Source organism: Vigna unguiculata, chromosome 1, assembly GCF_037176805.1.
Source record: "Vigna unguiculata cultivar grain cowpea cultivar isolate G323 ecotype 2 chromosome 1, ASM3717680v1, whole genome shotgun sequence".
Lineage (NCBI taxonomy): Eukaryota > Viridiplantae > Streptophyta > Magnoliopsida > Fabales > Fabaceae > Vigna > Vigna unguiculata.
Genome location: NC_140792.1, coordinates 22,026,708 through 22,040,768, shown reverse-complemented (window position 1 = coordinate 22,040,768; position 14,061 = coordinate 22,026,708). Strand labels below are relative to the sequence as shown.

The 14,061-nt window shown below is 36.4% G+C and overlaps 1 pseudogene; it reads right to left on the bottom strand.

The window, feature by feature from the left end:
* Positions 1 to 7,431: 7,431 nt before the first annotated feature.
* LOC146888768 (uncharacterized) lies at positions 7,432 to 8,687 on the bottom strand (annotated as a pseudogene).
* Positions 8,688 to 14,061: the final 5,374 nt, after the last annotated feature.

Sequence of the window (14,061 nt, the reverse complement as noted above, 5' to 3'; positions counted from 1 at the left end):
CCATAGAAACAAAATAGCTAATAAATCTCATGCTATGTTTGACAGGATTAATCTACATGAATTACTTTTCCACCAATCAAGAATGTTCAAATTTGCAGTTGTATCAAGCTCTTCCTCTAAATACTTTTGAAGTTCAAATTTGTTTGGAGAGGTTAATCCTATTGTTTGCAAAAAAAAATTCCAACCATGCAGATCCTTCTTATAATCAGGTATCTCTACATGTGTTTGTTGTGTGTCATTTTTAGCTCACCCTTTTCGACTTTTTATTTATCAAACAACAATTTTAAGGAAATATCCAATCGTGACGTTAACAAGTATCCATCAATTGTCAGGAACAAAAAGTTGATCAATTGCCCAATTCATATAACTCATTTTGTATCTAGGATCTAAGACAACAACAGTTAACAACAACATATTGAACTTGTTAGGTTCACCCCAATATCTCTCATTTTTTTCCATTTTTTCAGTCATCTTATATGTTGCATCGCTTGTAGCATTGGACTTGAGTAGATGATTGTTCCCATTCCAAATTCCTACCACCTTTAACATGTAGATAATAGTTGTAACGTAAGAGTTACTAGAGATGCGCAAAGTAGCTTCATAGAAAATGCTCAAAAAATGCAGAATAGACTCAATGTACTCCTAATGTTCATAAGAAGACATTCCAATCCCCTTTCCTAACTCAATAGCATATTTTGTATCATAAAACCCAAGCTCAACAAATCTCATTTTATGCTTGAAAACAACATTTAACATCAAATAGGTTAAATCCCACCTTGTTTCAACATTCAAGCAAATATGACCTTTATATTCAATCTTTTATTTTTCAACTTACTCTTCGAATTTCATAAATCTAAAAGGAGATGATCTAATATATTTCACCGCAACACGAATTCTTAAAACAAAGTTATTAATCTCTTTTAGCCCACTACTCACAATTAAGTTCAAAATATGTGCACACTAACACATATAAATATAGTCACCTTTCAAAACCAAGTTATTCCAATACAATAGTCTTTTCTTCGAGTGTTGAACTCACATGTCATCTGATGTAGCATTATCTACTGCCAAGGTCCAAACACGACTCAACCCCCAATCATGCAAGCATGACTCAACCAATTTAGCCATGGCCTCTCCGGTATGGCTTATTAGTTGATAGAAATTCGAAATCCTTTTATGCAAATTCCAATCATTGTCGATGAAGTGGGTTGCTAAACACATATAACTTTGATTTTGAAGTGAAGTCCATGTATCAGTAGTGAGACAAACTCTTTGACAATGTTGAGAAAGAAAATCCTTCAAATATACCTTTTTTGCATTTAATAATGTTACAATATATTGTGATAAGGTATATCGTGATGGGATCTTAAATCTTGATTGTAAAGCATTTGAATACCTCTTAAAAGCAACATGCTTTACAAATTGCAAGGGGAGTCCAACTTCCACAAACATTTTTACCAGTTCTACTTGACAAAGTTCTTGGGCAAATATACCATAAGAAGGAGAGTTAATATTCCCATCAATTGTTGAAGATGAACTTCTTTTTGTCTCTTGTTTACTTCTTTATTGGGGTTATTTGGACATCTCAACACATGATTACACATTGCAGTTGTTCCTTCTCACATCGAATAAGAATATCATAATACTGGCATTGAGCCCTCTTATCCGATTTAGGTTCTAGTTGAATGAAATGATTGCAAGCTTCTGATCAATTTTTATGTCCCTCATGAGAAGGGGGTCTCATATTTGTAGAGCCGCATACAATTGGTGGAGCAAAAAATGCATGCTCAATTGGTTTTGAGACAGAGTAATCATCTTCATGCATTAATGACATTTTTAGAGCAATGTTGCAATATTGACTAACCAAGAATACAACCTGGTAGATACAAGAAATCAACAAAGCTCCCAAACAAATGTAGCTTATTTATAACATCACAAATACAATTTGTTTCTAACATCACAAATACAATACTTTGAAATGTTACAAAGCGTTTTAATATTGCATTTATTATCGCTTAAAATACAATACTTTTGAAATGACTTTTATATCATAACATAGACCAACTCTCCTAAAAGCACAAATTATTAAGTGAAGCCACATAAATGGCTTCATATCTTATAAACATAAAAAGAGATAATTATACCATCATCAATAAATAAAATTGAAAAAAAATAGAATTTTAAATATTCAAGTAAACCACCAATTAAGTCTTGAAAGTTATAAGAACCTGCATATTTGGCCTTCTTGTTGACAAGCGTCCAATCTCTATGTTGATATTTATGGAACAATGAATACAATCATCCTTTTCTTGATATATTATGACCCTACTATTGAGAACAAATTAAACTAACATAAAGTATACACACAGAACCTACAAACTTGAATGCATACTCAACCTATAATAAACCAACAATCCCCTCTTAAGTTAATGCAAGCAAGCATTGGATTAATCAAGTGTTATAAAGTTATAGTGGCAAAGGAATTTAAAATGAAAGAAAGAGATGTGCAGTTATAATGGGACAACGAAAATGATAGAAAGCTTAAAAATAGTTTTAAGAGATGTGCATTTCAAAACTTATTTATTACTTATCAACATTCATATATGTAAGACCCGAGAAATTTAAATAATTAAATAAATAATTATTTAATAAATGCGGGTAGTTAGGGGGCCTTTATAACATTTAATGTTGGCTTTTATGATGTGAATAGTACTAGCTAAAATTGTTGAGAGTACTTTCTTGTGTTAAGAGGATTTCGGTTCGAGTCTTGTGTATGCTAAATTGGGTGTTGTTTTAATTGTTTATTATTTTGGTAATATGCTTGATCATAATGAGTGATAATATAATCTTAGATTTATAGGAATTATCATGAAACATGAATTGGTTGAATTGGTTGTACACTTGCTTTGATATTGGATGGTTGTGTGTTCAAACCTTGGCCTACGTGAAATATGTTCCTTTCTGGCCATTTGGCTGCCAGGCGACACATGTGTTTCAACCCAGTTTTTGGGTTTTTGTGTGAACTGCCTGGGGGTGATGAACACCCATTATGCGACGCGAGCGGTTTTGGCTCGATTTGGGTTTTCTATGCGTTCTGGATTGATTTGGATTGGTGGAAAAGGGTTCTTAGTAGTCGGGTATAAGGTGGACTACGAATAATTGGCTAATGGCAAGGTAATTAGAACTAATTGGATGAAATTGGTATGTATGCTATTAGAGTTTGCATAATTGGGGGGTTTTGGGTTTAAGGATCAATTATAGTGCGAATTGGACTGAAAATGGTTCATTTTATGTTAAATTGATATTTGGGTGCAGTTGATTGTATTATGGTTTGATGAATTGGTGAAATGAGGATGATGGTGATCTTAGAGTTCACAATTGTAGAAGAATTCTGGGAAATTCCCAGAATGTGTATGCACCGCTTGGTAGCACCGTGATTACTGCCAGGCACTGAAAGTAGATAAGATGATGAGATGCCTCTAACCAAGGGACCCACAACAAGAGCAATGGCTAGGAGGATACAAGAGGAATGAGCCTCCAATGCACATACAAGGCCCAAGATGAACTTTACATGGGCCAAGGAAGATGTGAAGACCTAGCCTAGGACACTTTGTTTGTAAATATTAGAATAGGGTTTATTTTTGGGCTTTGTATTTTGGGCCTAGTAGAATAGGGTTTTCTTTGGGCCATGTATTAGGCCTTGGAGGAAATTGGGCTTTAGAAGTAATTTTGGACCAAAAAGGGGAATTGGGCCAAATGGGCCAAGAGTAGTATGTCTACTCTAGAAAAGCCTAGAAGCTTCTCAAACTTGCTCTCCAAGGATGAGAGTTAGCTTCCCATGGCAAGACAAGTGTGACTTGCTTAGGTGGCAAGTCACACCTCCCACATGCTCCTTTTTGGCTCCAAAATTCAACTTTCTAGACTCCTTTTTTTCCCTCCACTTTTTGGGGACTCCTTGGTCTCATTTTAGCCTATAAATAGAGAGTTTAGGACCCTTGTATTTTCATTCATGAATATAGTAGAGAAACTTTGTTGAGATGACTCCAGACTCCTCTTTTTTTGTGAATCAACTTAGGCTAGAGTTCTCTTTCTTGGTTTCCTCTAGCCCCCTTCCTTGAGTGTTGGCCCAACCTCACTTGAGAGCTTCTCCAAACACCATTGCCGCACCACTTCTCCTCTCATCTTCTAACTTCCGCACCTTCATCCTTCTCCATGGAAGCTTCATCAATTCCGCATGGCTTCTCCTTAGCTTCCTTACTCTTGAAGATGGACTCATCATAAGTGGAACTTTCTAATTTTGGAGTATGGAAAAGTGGAGTAGTGGTATACTGGATAGGATGTTAAAAAGGGATAAGTGATGCAAAAGGTGAGTTTAGGTGAGAATGCTAAATTCTAAGTTGGTATTGAAGGAAGGGAATACCCTGACACTATAGTAGAGGTTACGTTTAAAATAGGGATTGGCTGGATTGAGAGGCATAATCTAATATCATAGTGGATTGTTGATGCAAAGTTGTCTAAGATGTACATGTAGTATATATATATATATATATATATATATATATATATATATATATATATATATATATATATATATATATATATATATATATATAGGCTAAAGTATCATGGTCATGTTATTTATAATTGGTAGGAGAATGAAATAATACTTAGGAACATGGGTGGAATACATGTAGTATTAATTGATTATGGCCTATTGTGAATGAGCAAAATTGATCTTAAACAAGTCTAATTAGTGGTACACTTGGATTAGTGAACCTAAATGGAAATAGAAACATTGGTAATAGGCTAAACACGTGAGAATGGATGTAATCGACTTGATGAAGATCACTGTGGTTTTTGATGCCTTGATTGAGGGGTGAAATCTGTCATGGGTGCCTAAAAACCAGTACTACGCAAGTACTAGTGTAGTGCTTGGTGATGGTGTTTGACCTCTCAAGAGATAGCTACAATTCCAAGGGACTGTTGTGACTCATGGCGCTTGTGGTGAGGGACGTCCCGCTAGGCGATATCTGTAAAGTCAAAGGCATCAGAGGCGCTAGGCAGAGAAGTTCCGTTAGGCGGTCTAGAACTTGATTTCACCTAGAGGATCTGGAGCAGCGCCAAGCGATAATGCAGAGGCAAGATTTTTGATATGCTTTGGATGTGCGTGGTCTACAAGGCTTTGGCTGATACCTTAAAGATCGACTTGTTGGAGTGTTCCTTAAGTTATGGCTCATAACGGTATCCCTTGAGTTGTGGCTTGGGATAATGGGTAAACACGTGGAATTTCTTGAGTTGTGACTCGAAATGACATCTCTTGAGTTGTGGCTCGGGATGAGGGAGTTAGAAGAAAAAGAAATATTAAGAATTCAGAGAAGAGAGCAAAAAGAAAGAGAGAAATTTGAACAAGAATTAAGAGAAGAAGAGGAACAACTGAGAAAATAGAAGGAGGAAAAAGAGAGAAAAGAATTTGAAGAAAAAGAGAGAGTAAGACAAGAGAAAGAGTTTAAAACAAAAGAGAGAAAAGAAACCATGCTTAGAGAAGTAGAGATACAACATCCTACACTTTCTTGCATAAACAACAAGGGAGTAATCCAATTCTTAAACTCTCCTTCATTTGTCACTAATTCTTTTGTCTTAGTTCTCCCTAAAATTATTTTTCCACCTTCACCAATCATTACATACTCTTCAAAAGATTTGCAAAAATCAACCTTTGATTTAGAGTTACCTTGTAGGTTACAATTAAGTCAAAGAGAAATTCAATATTTTTGTGGAATGGGCCTCATTGAAAATGTTTCCAAATACAAAAGCCCGTTTTCATTTGTCTTAAGAAAATACACTCTGCAATGGTATCCAAAATTTTAATAAAAATTTATTTGATGATTCTTGTTGACGTATATTTGATCCTGGAGGAACAAGGCTTTCACAACTCTGGGCCTTAAAGAAACCTCTTGATCTGAGGACATATCCTCTTCAAAAGGGAGGGGATGATGAATATCACCTTAAAGGGCTCCTCAGCTTGGTCCAATGGCTTAGCCCAATTTAGTTTCTATGTTATTAAATAAATAATTGTTCTAGCCGTAAATCTATTTGGCTATTATTGTTTTTATGATTTCTGCATCCTAATTGGGCTATTTCTATGCAGCCACGCCTTTAGCCATTTATCATGCAACATCCTCTGTTTGGGCCGAAACCTGCAGCCCATGTATCAAACAAAAGCTCAATAAAGCATGGTTTCTTCAGCAACCTATTTTTTGTTTCACCAGCACCGCATCAATAGAGCGTGACATGTGGGGAAGGGGCACATTACTTTGGGCTGAGATTTCAGCATTTGTCACGTGAAGGAAGAGTGTTCTGGGCCGAGAAGCTGCTACGTTACAGCATCTAAATTGGGACTGTAATCAATGGAGCAGCCCACATGTGTGACCAAGTCTTCTTTTCCACTAACACAGCAATGTGAACCAGTCCTAAGTCTCTTCTTTGCTAAGGGTTCACACGTTTTCCACTGTGCCGTTAGGGTTCTTCGCCTCCTTCACGCTCCTGCCGTTGGAGTTGCTTTGACCAACCAGTTTTTACCAAACGAGGAACAAGGCCCCTAGCTATGGTTCCTTCCATTCACCCATTTTCTCTTAGGGCTCTTGTATACGGCAACACCGTTAGTTTCTTCTTCTCTTCCACTTTCTTTCATGGTTGCCTTCCTTATATAAAGGCAAACCATACTTTGTATCAGTAGCTTTAATGAATGTAAATTGGTTGAGAACACTCCCACCATTCGTCAGCTCAAACCCTAAACCAGTGAGAGTTCACGAGTTCTAAGGAAACAACCTATAACCCAAAATTCTAAGGAAACAACCTATAACCCAAAATCTAGGAGTCCATCTTTCATTTGCACATGGTGCTCACGCCTCCATTGCCAATTCAATCTTTACCAAGGTATTAAAATTCGCACCTTGGAAAATAAGACCATGTCCTGATTTATATATATATATATATATATATATATATATATATATATATATATATATATATATATATATATATATATATATATATATATATACCACGAGGCATCTCACAACATTTTCAAAGCAAAGAAAAGACTAATTATAGTCTTGGAAAGTGGTAGACTGATTAGTTGCATCACAAGTACATCGATCAAAAGTTAGGGAAAAAAAATCCTATAATTCTATTTGTCAAAAATGCTACGTAATCAATACCAATAATTTATCCAATATAATAGAAAAAATTAAACTAATTATCTTACTCTATAGAGTTCATTTTAAAAGGAGATGGTTGTGTAAGAAAATTTCTCTGACTTTTGATTGAATTACCTTAAAACATGAAAAGTGGTTTTCATAGGCAACTGCTAAGTGGGGACATGTAGGTGCCATGAAGTACAATCAGATGATGAAGTGATACAATAATCTCTATTCAAACACAAATTCCATGCACAAAGTACGTGTTACCTCTATACCTAAGAATTCTACTATCAGCTCCAACACACCACATATGGCCCTACAAGTCCAAATGCCCTTTTATTTCAGCCATTTCCAACACAAACTTGAAAATCCCAAGTGCCTGGTCCAACTGCTTCACACCATGCCCAACCATCTTCTCACTATCTGAAGTAAAAAAATCTCCCATAAACAAGCAAAACCTGCCATTACTTCCATTGATCCCACCGCACATGTCTACTTCAATATCTACCACCCTTCCATAAAGGTAATACAATAATAAAGTGAATAAGCAACGAAAGGAGTAACCCAACATTTTGGAAAGCTTCTTCCTCACAAGGCTTTCTTGATGCTGAGCTTCCTTATATCAACCATTGTTGTCAACCAAAACATCCCTTATGTGCAAAAGCCCCTCCTTCGTGATCTCAGCCTTAGCTACATGCAACTTTAACCTTGTTTCCTTTCTACAGCATTCAATCAGATCATTGAACATCACAAGAACATCTTCCTATTTTCGTGAGTCAGTGAAATCAACTTTAGAAGATGAAAGCTTCATCCATGAAGAAGACCCGAGATCTGAAAAGACACCAATTTCAGTAAGAAAGTTCAAACAACTATGAACAATTTGAGCACCCAATAAAGCATTGTTGTTTAAGCCTCGAGAAGACAAACAATCCAAATCAATTGCAACACCATTCAGAACTTCTTTAAGTGCACCAATCCATATGCAATGCTGAGTAACCTGGGAGCAAACTTTATGACGAACCAACTTCCTTTGTTGAGCAGAAACATTAAGAAAGTTGCTCACTTTAGTTAGTGAATCAACCACCATAGGCTCTCTTTCAGTTGCTTTACCAAAAGGGGTAAAAGATTCATGTTTTACATTTGAAACAAAAGAGGCCAAGACATGTTTCATTTTGTGTGGAACAAATGTCGGCCCAACATACCCACGAACAAGGGACTTGAAGGTACACATGTTACGCTCAATGCCATCATCAAAAAAGGTTGAATTGCTCTTTACATCAATGAGTCTACCATTAACTGCGTCCAGATTTGCTAGTAAATGGGTCAATTCCTTCACCTTGGGAAACTCATTCTGATACCATTGTAGGCTGAGAGCATCTTTTGAAGTGTGATAAAACATCGAATTCGGGTAGAAGGCTGCAAACTTGTTGGTTATAATAAAATGGTTTCCACAGTAACCTAGCTCCAAAAATCTATAACCCATTGTGCCGAAACTAAGTCACCTTCCAAGCAAGTAAAACAAGAGTCAAATGACGGTAAGAAATAGTACTTGTTTTCTTTCAGGCATTCTATCAAAGATATTGCAATGACCCTGGAAAGTAAAAGGAACTTCCATGAGTATGTACACAGACACGTAGTAATTATGGTCTATAAATGTACAGTAGCAGTTGTTTGTTACATCATGGATTTGGGTTGGCATGGACCAATGCATTATAGAGTCATGATATACCAATGCATTGCATAGTCTATGATCGATTACTTTAATAAAATCATTAGATTTATTATTACAACATTAAATTAAATAGTTATTGATGAAGGATTGGACCCAACCAAGGATGGAGGCACATGCTTAAGAAGACGAAGCATGTTTAGAAAGGAAGTTCACTAATCTTTCATCCCTTTCATTTGTGTTTGTTATTTTTGATTCCCAAAGTTGACTTAGTTGAATCAACTTTAGTTGACTTGTTGAACTTTTGACTAGGTTTGACTTGTTGACTATAGTTGACTTGACTTAAGCCAACATGCTAATCTATGTTTATTTACTTTGTAGGTTAATTAGGAGTAAGAAAGCAATGCTAGGTGGCACATGGTGATTGGGGAGCATAAATGATGTGGAGGAGAGAGTAAAGCAAAGGCATAAAGCATAAAGTAAAAGACATGAAGCAAGTGTGCCTATGGACCTTTGATCTCCTTTGTTTTTAGCACACTTTGGCCACTTTTTGGAGACATATGAGACACATTCTTTGTCTCCTTTTGTGCTAGAACGAAATTAGCCTTGCACACACCATAGTTAGCTCTTTTGTCTCTCATTTTTTGTAACCTTATTTGACCTAGTTTCTAGAAACTAGGGTTAGATTTTTATAGAGACATCCTTAGGTATCTTTTCTTTGCTTAGAGGTCCCTAAACTCTTCTATATAAGGGGTGCTCCTAGACATGTAAAAGGGTTGAACATTTTGAAGTAAAAACACTCTTGTGTCTCAACCATTTGTGAGAGTTTCCTCCCTTGTGAGTGAATGCTTTTAAGTCTTATCTTGCATAGCAAGTGGCGGCACACATCCACTCATCTTCAAGGTTGCCATGGCTTCTAGCCTCGCCTTGTAGTGGAGTGCTTCTCACATTTTTACCATTTCTTTCCTTTCTATTTTATGTTTTCTTTTTCCTTTCATTGTTCTTGGTTTTCTATGATTTATGTGCTTTCCATTTCCTTTTCATTTTGAATCAATCCATCATCTTCTTCTCTTGAGCTTTGTGAAAGGAATCTTCACATCTAGATAGCTTGCTATCCTAATGTCCAGTGGGGATTTCACTTAGCTTTCTTAATCAACTCACACCATACTCAATAATGTTAAAAAGGAACAAGTTAATCCTTCATTATTTGGTATCTAGAGCCTTGGTTATGTTGAATATGGTGTTTTTCATGTGCTAACCTTGTCTTGTTGTAGCTATCTTTGTATGGTTCAAATCCACTTCCATTACACACAAAAAACAGTGTTGGCAGAAAACTTGACGATTTTAAAACATTAAACTACACCAGCTCAGCGGTCCAAAAATTACGTTTGTGGTGTCCAAAGAAAGCTCTTTGAGTCTAGTTTCCAGAAAAAAAAAAAAGAACCAACGCATTTGTAGTTCTGTGGAGAAACTTATGATCAAATTAGCAAGCAAAGGTCAGATCTGCCAAGAATACGTGAATCAGCGTTTTTAGGTTTTGTTGTGGCAGTTTGGCTACGGTTTTTGCACCTCTTTAAGCTCTTAAATGTGTTTGGATAACATGTCTTTGGATGCTTAGTCTTTGAGCCTCAAATCCATGAGTTTAAATGCATGATAGCTACATGTTTGTGTCTTTGTGTATGTCATGTTGAGTCTTTAAATGTGCTTAACTTTTGCTTGAGTCATATGTCATATGTTAATTTGAAGTTTTCTTATTCTTGTTTTTCCAAGTATTTGAATCTTGCTTTCACTTTATGTCTTGCTTGATGTATGCTCCATGAAATTGATTTTGGCATAAAACTTGAGGAACTAAGTGTCCAAGCCACTTAAAACTCTTTCTCACCATTTTATGAAGCTAGTTGTGAAAAGAAGAAAATTTTACACCAAAATTTGTCAAAAAACCGAGAGCAAACTTGCTCATTGGTGAACTAAAAGTGTGTTTTTCACTAGGTGTAATGCTACTAGTTTTCATACTTGAGAATTGGGTGATATTGGCTAATTAGTTCCATGCTTTAACTTGGTTATGATCTTTCTTGGTGTATCCATGATTTAAGACTTGAAGATGCTTGTCAAGTCTTTAAAATGTGTTTTTCTTGTTTTAGTCTTCTTAAAAGTTTTGTCTCAAACTTTTCTTCTTTAGAGTTTAACTTTCCTTGTTTTTGTGCTTTTCTTGCTTGTCACTAGGTGTTCTTTGTTTTGTCTTAGTAGTTTTATTTTCTTGAAACTCTTGGGATGTTGTGGCCCAATCACTTGTCTTGCATTTGAAAGGTTTTGAACAAGTTTTTAAAAGTGTTTGCTTCACTCCTTTGGTGGATTTTGAGTGCTAGCCTTGCCCTATTACTTTGGAAGAGTGATCTAAACACTTGGGTTACATTTTGGCTTGGATTTGGTCTCGGTTTTCATGTTGTCTAACCCCTAATTCATCTATTTTGTCTTGGCTTTGGGTGTTTTGTTGTAGGAATCATGGCAAGTTCATCAAATGCACCTACTCCAAACAAAAACAATACACTGATGAGAGTGCTTCGGGATTTGGAGTTGTCTAGGAAGGAGTCCTTTAAACAATTGAGAAAAGAAAAGGAGCAAAGTGACCTAAGAATCCAATAGCACATTCAAAGGCTTGAAGCTAAAGAGCAAGAAAGAGAGGCTGGGAAAAGAGGGCATTCTAGGCGCAACCCATCACAAGAGAAGCAAACTCCAAAGATTCCTAAGTTCTATGGTAGAAGTGATCCAAAAATCTTCCTTGATTGGGAAGCTAAAGTTGATCAAATTTTCAATGAAAATCATGTAAAGGATCAAGCACAAGCTGATCTAGTGGTTTTAGGATTTTTGGAGTATGCCAATACTTGGTGGCATAAAGTTTGTAAGAATTATGACCAAGGGCCACCCGCGGCTTCTTGGATGGACATTAAAACTCTTATGCGCGCTAGATTTGTTCCTCCCTCCTATAGGAAGGAACTTCTTTTGAAGCTCCAAAGGCCTCACCAAGGTTCTATGAGTGTGAGTGAGTACTTTAAAGAATTAGAGTCTCAAATGCGTAGAGTTGAAATAAAAGAAACTAACAAAGAGAAAATAAAAAGATTCGTGAGTGGTCTTAGGAGAGACATAAAAGACCAAGTAGAGTTGTATGAGTACTCCACTCTTGAAAATGTTTTCACACTTGCCCTTGGGATTGAAATTCAATTGAAAAGAAAAAGAAGGGCAAGGAAGAGTTAGTCACCCAACCACTACTTTAGTCACTCGTGGAAGGGAAAGGATAAAAAGAAACATGATAAGTTCCCTTCTAGCTCTCACAAGAACCACCAAGTAAAAGTAAGTCACCAAGTGATCACATTCACCATTCCACTTCTTTAAGATCAAGTTCCATTAAATGTTTTAAATGTTTGGGTTATAATCACATTGCTTTAAATTGCCCAACCAAGAGGACCATGATCTTAAAGAAGAGTAATGATGTTGAAAGTGAACACTCATCTCCCCTTTCTCTTTCAAAAGAATCTTCTTCCTCTAGTAAAACAAAATTTTTTGAGAAAGACCTTATGTTATTAAGGCGCATGATATGTCAAGATCAAAGTGAGCTTGAGCCAACTCAAAGAGAAAACATTTTTCAATCTAGATGCAAGATTAACAAATGGGTTTGCTCTCTAATTATTGATGGAGGAAGTAGTACCAATGTAGCTAGCACAAGGTTGGTGGAAAAGCTTAGCTTAGAGACCATTCCTCATGCTAAGCCCTATAAGCTTGCTTGGATAAGTAAAGAGGGAGAAATAGATGTCAATAAACAACTAATTAACTTCTCTATAGGAAGCTACAAAGATGAGGTGTTATGTGATGTTGTTCCCATGGAAGTCACACATATCTTACTAGCTAGGCCATGGCAATTTGATAAACAAACTTTACATGATGGTCATACCAACCAATACATTTTCTTCATAAATAAGAAAAAGACCACTTTACAACCTCTATCACCTCAAGAAATTAATAAGGATAGAAATATAATAAGAAAAGATAAAGAGGAAAAAGAAAAGGGGCAAGCTTTCACTAAGGTGTTACTTGCCTACAAAAAAATTCTTCCAAAGCAAGATATGCATCACCCTTCCTTCTCTTCCCAAGCCAAAAAGGAAGACCCAAAGCACAAGCAAGAGAGGAAGAGTACTCTAGAAAATAAAGATGGCCTAACCAAAGCTAAGGGTAATATCCTTAGAAAGGATGGAACAAGAGCTCATAAACGGGAGGCACAAATCCTCCCCCAAATCAAGTCAAGCTCCATCTACAAAGGCTTAAAGAATTTGTGGTCAAATTCTCTCCAAGGAGGGGAGGATGATGAAGGATTGACCCCAACCAAGGATGATAGCACATGCTTAAGAAGACTAAGCATGTTTAGAAAGGAAGTTAACTAATCCTTCATCCCTTTCATTTGTGTTTGTTATTTTTGATTCCCAAAGTTAACTTAGTTGAATCAACTTTAGTTGACTTGTTGACCTTTGACTAGGTTTGACTTGTTGACTATAGTTGACTTGACTTAAGCCAACATGCTAATCTATGTTTATTTGCTTTGTAGGTTAATTAGGAGTAAGAAAGCAATGCTAGGTGGCACATGGTGATTGGGGAGCATAAATGATGTGGAGGACAGAGTAAAGCAAAGGCATAAAGCATAAAGTAAAAGACATGAAGCAAGTGTACCTATGTACCTTTGGTCTCCTTTGTTTTTAGCACACTTTGGCCACTTTTTGGAGACATATGAGACACATTCTTTGTCTCCTTTTGTGCTAGAACGAAATTAGCCTTGCACACACCATAGTTGGCTCTTTTGTCTCTCATTTTTTGTAACCTTATTTGACCTAGTTTCTAGAAACTAGGGTTAGGTTTTTGTAGAGACATCCTTAGATATCTTTTATTTGCTTAGAGGTCCCTAAACTCTTCTATATAAGGGGTGCTCCTAGACATGTAAAAGGGTTGAACATTTTGAAGTAAAAACACTCTTGTGTCTCAACCATTTGTGAGAGTTTCCTCCCTTGGGAGTGAATACTTTTAAGCCTTATCTTGCATAGCAAGTGGCGGCACACATCCACTCATCTTCAAGGTTGCCATGGCTTCTAGCCTAGCCTTGTAGTGGCGTGCTTCTCACATTTTTACCATTTCTTTCCTTTCCATTTTATG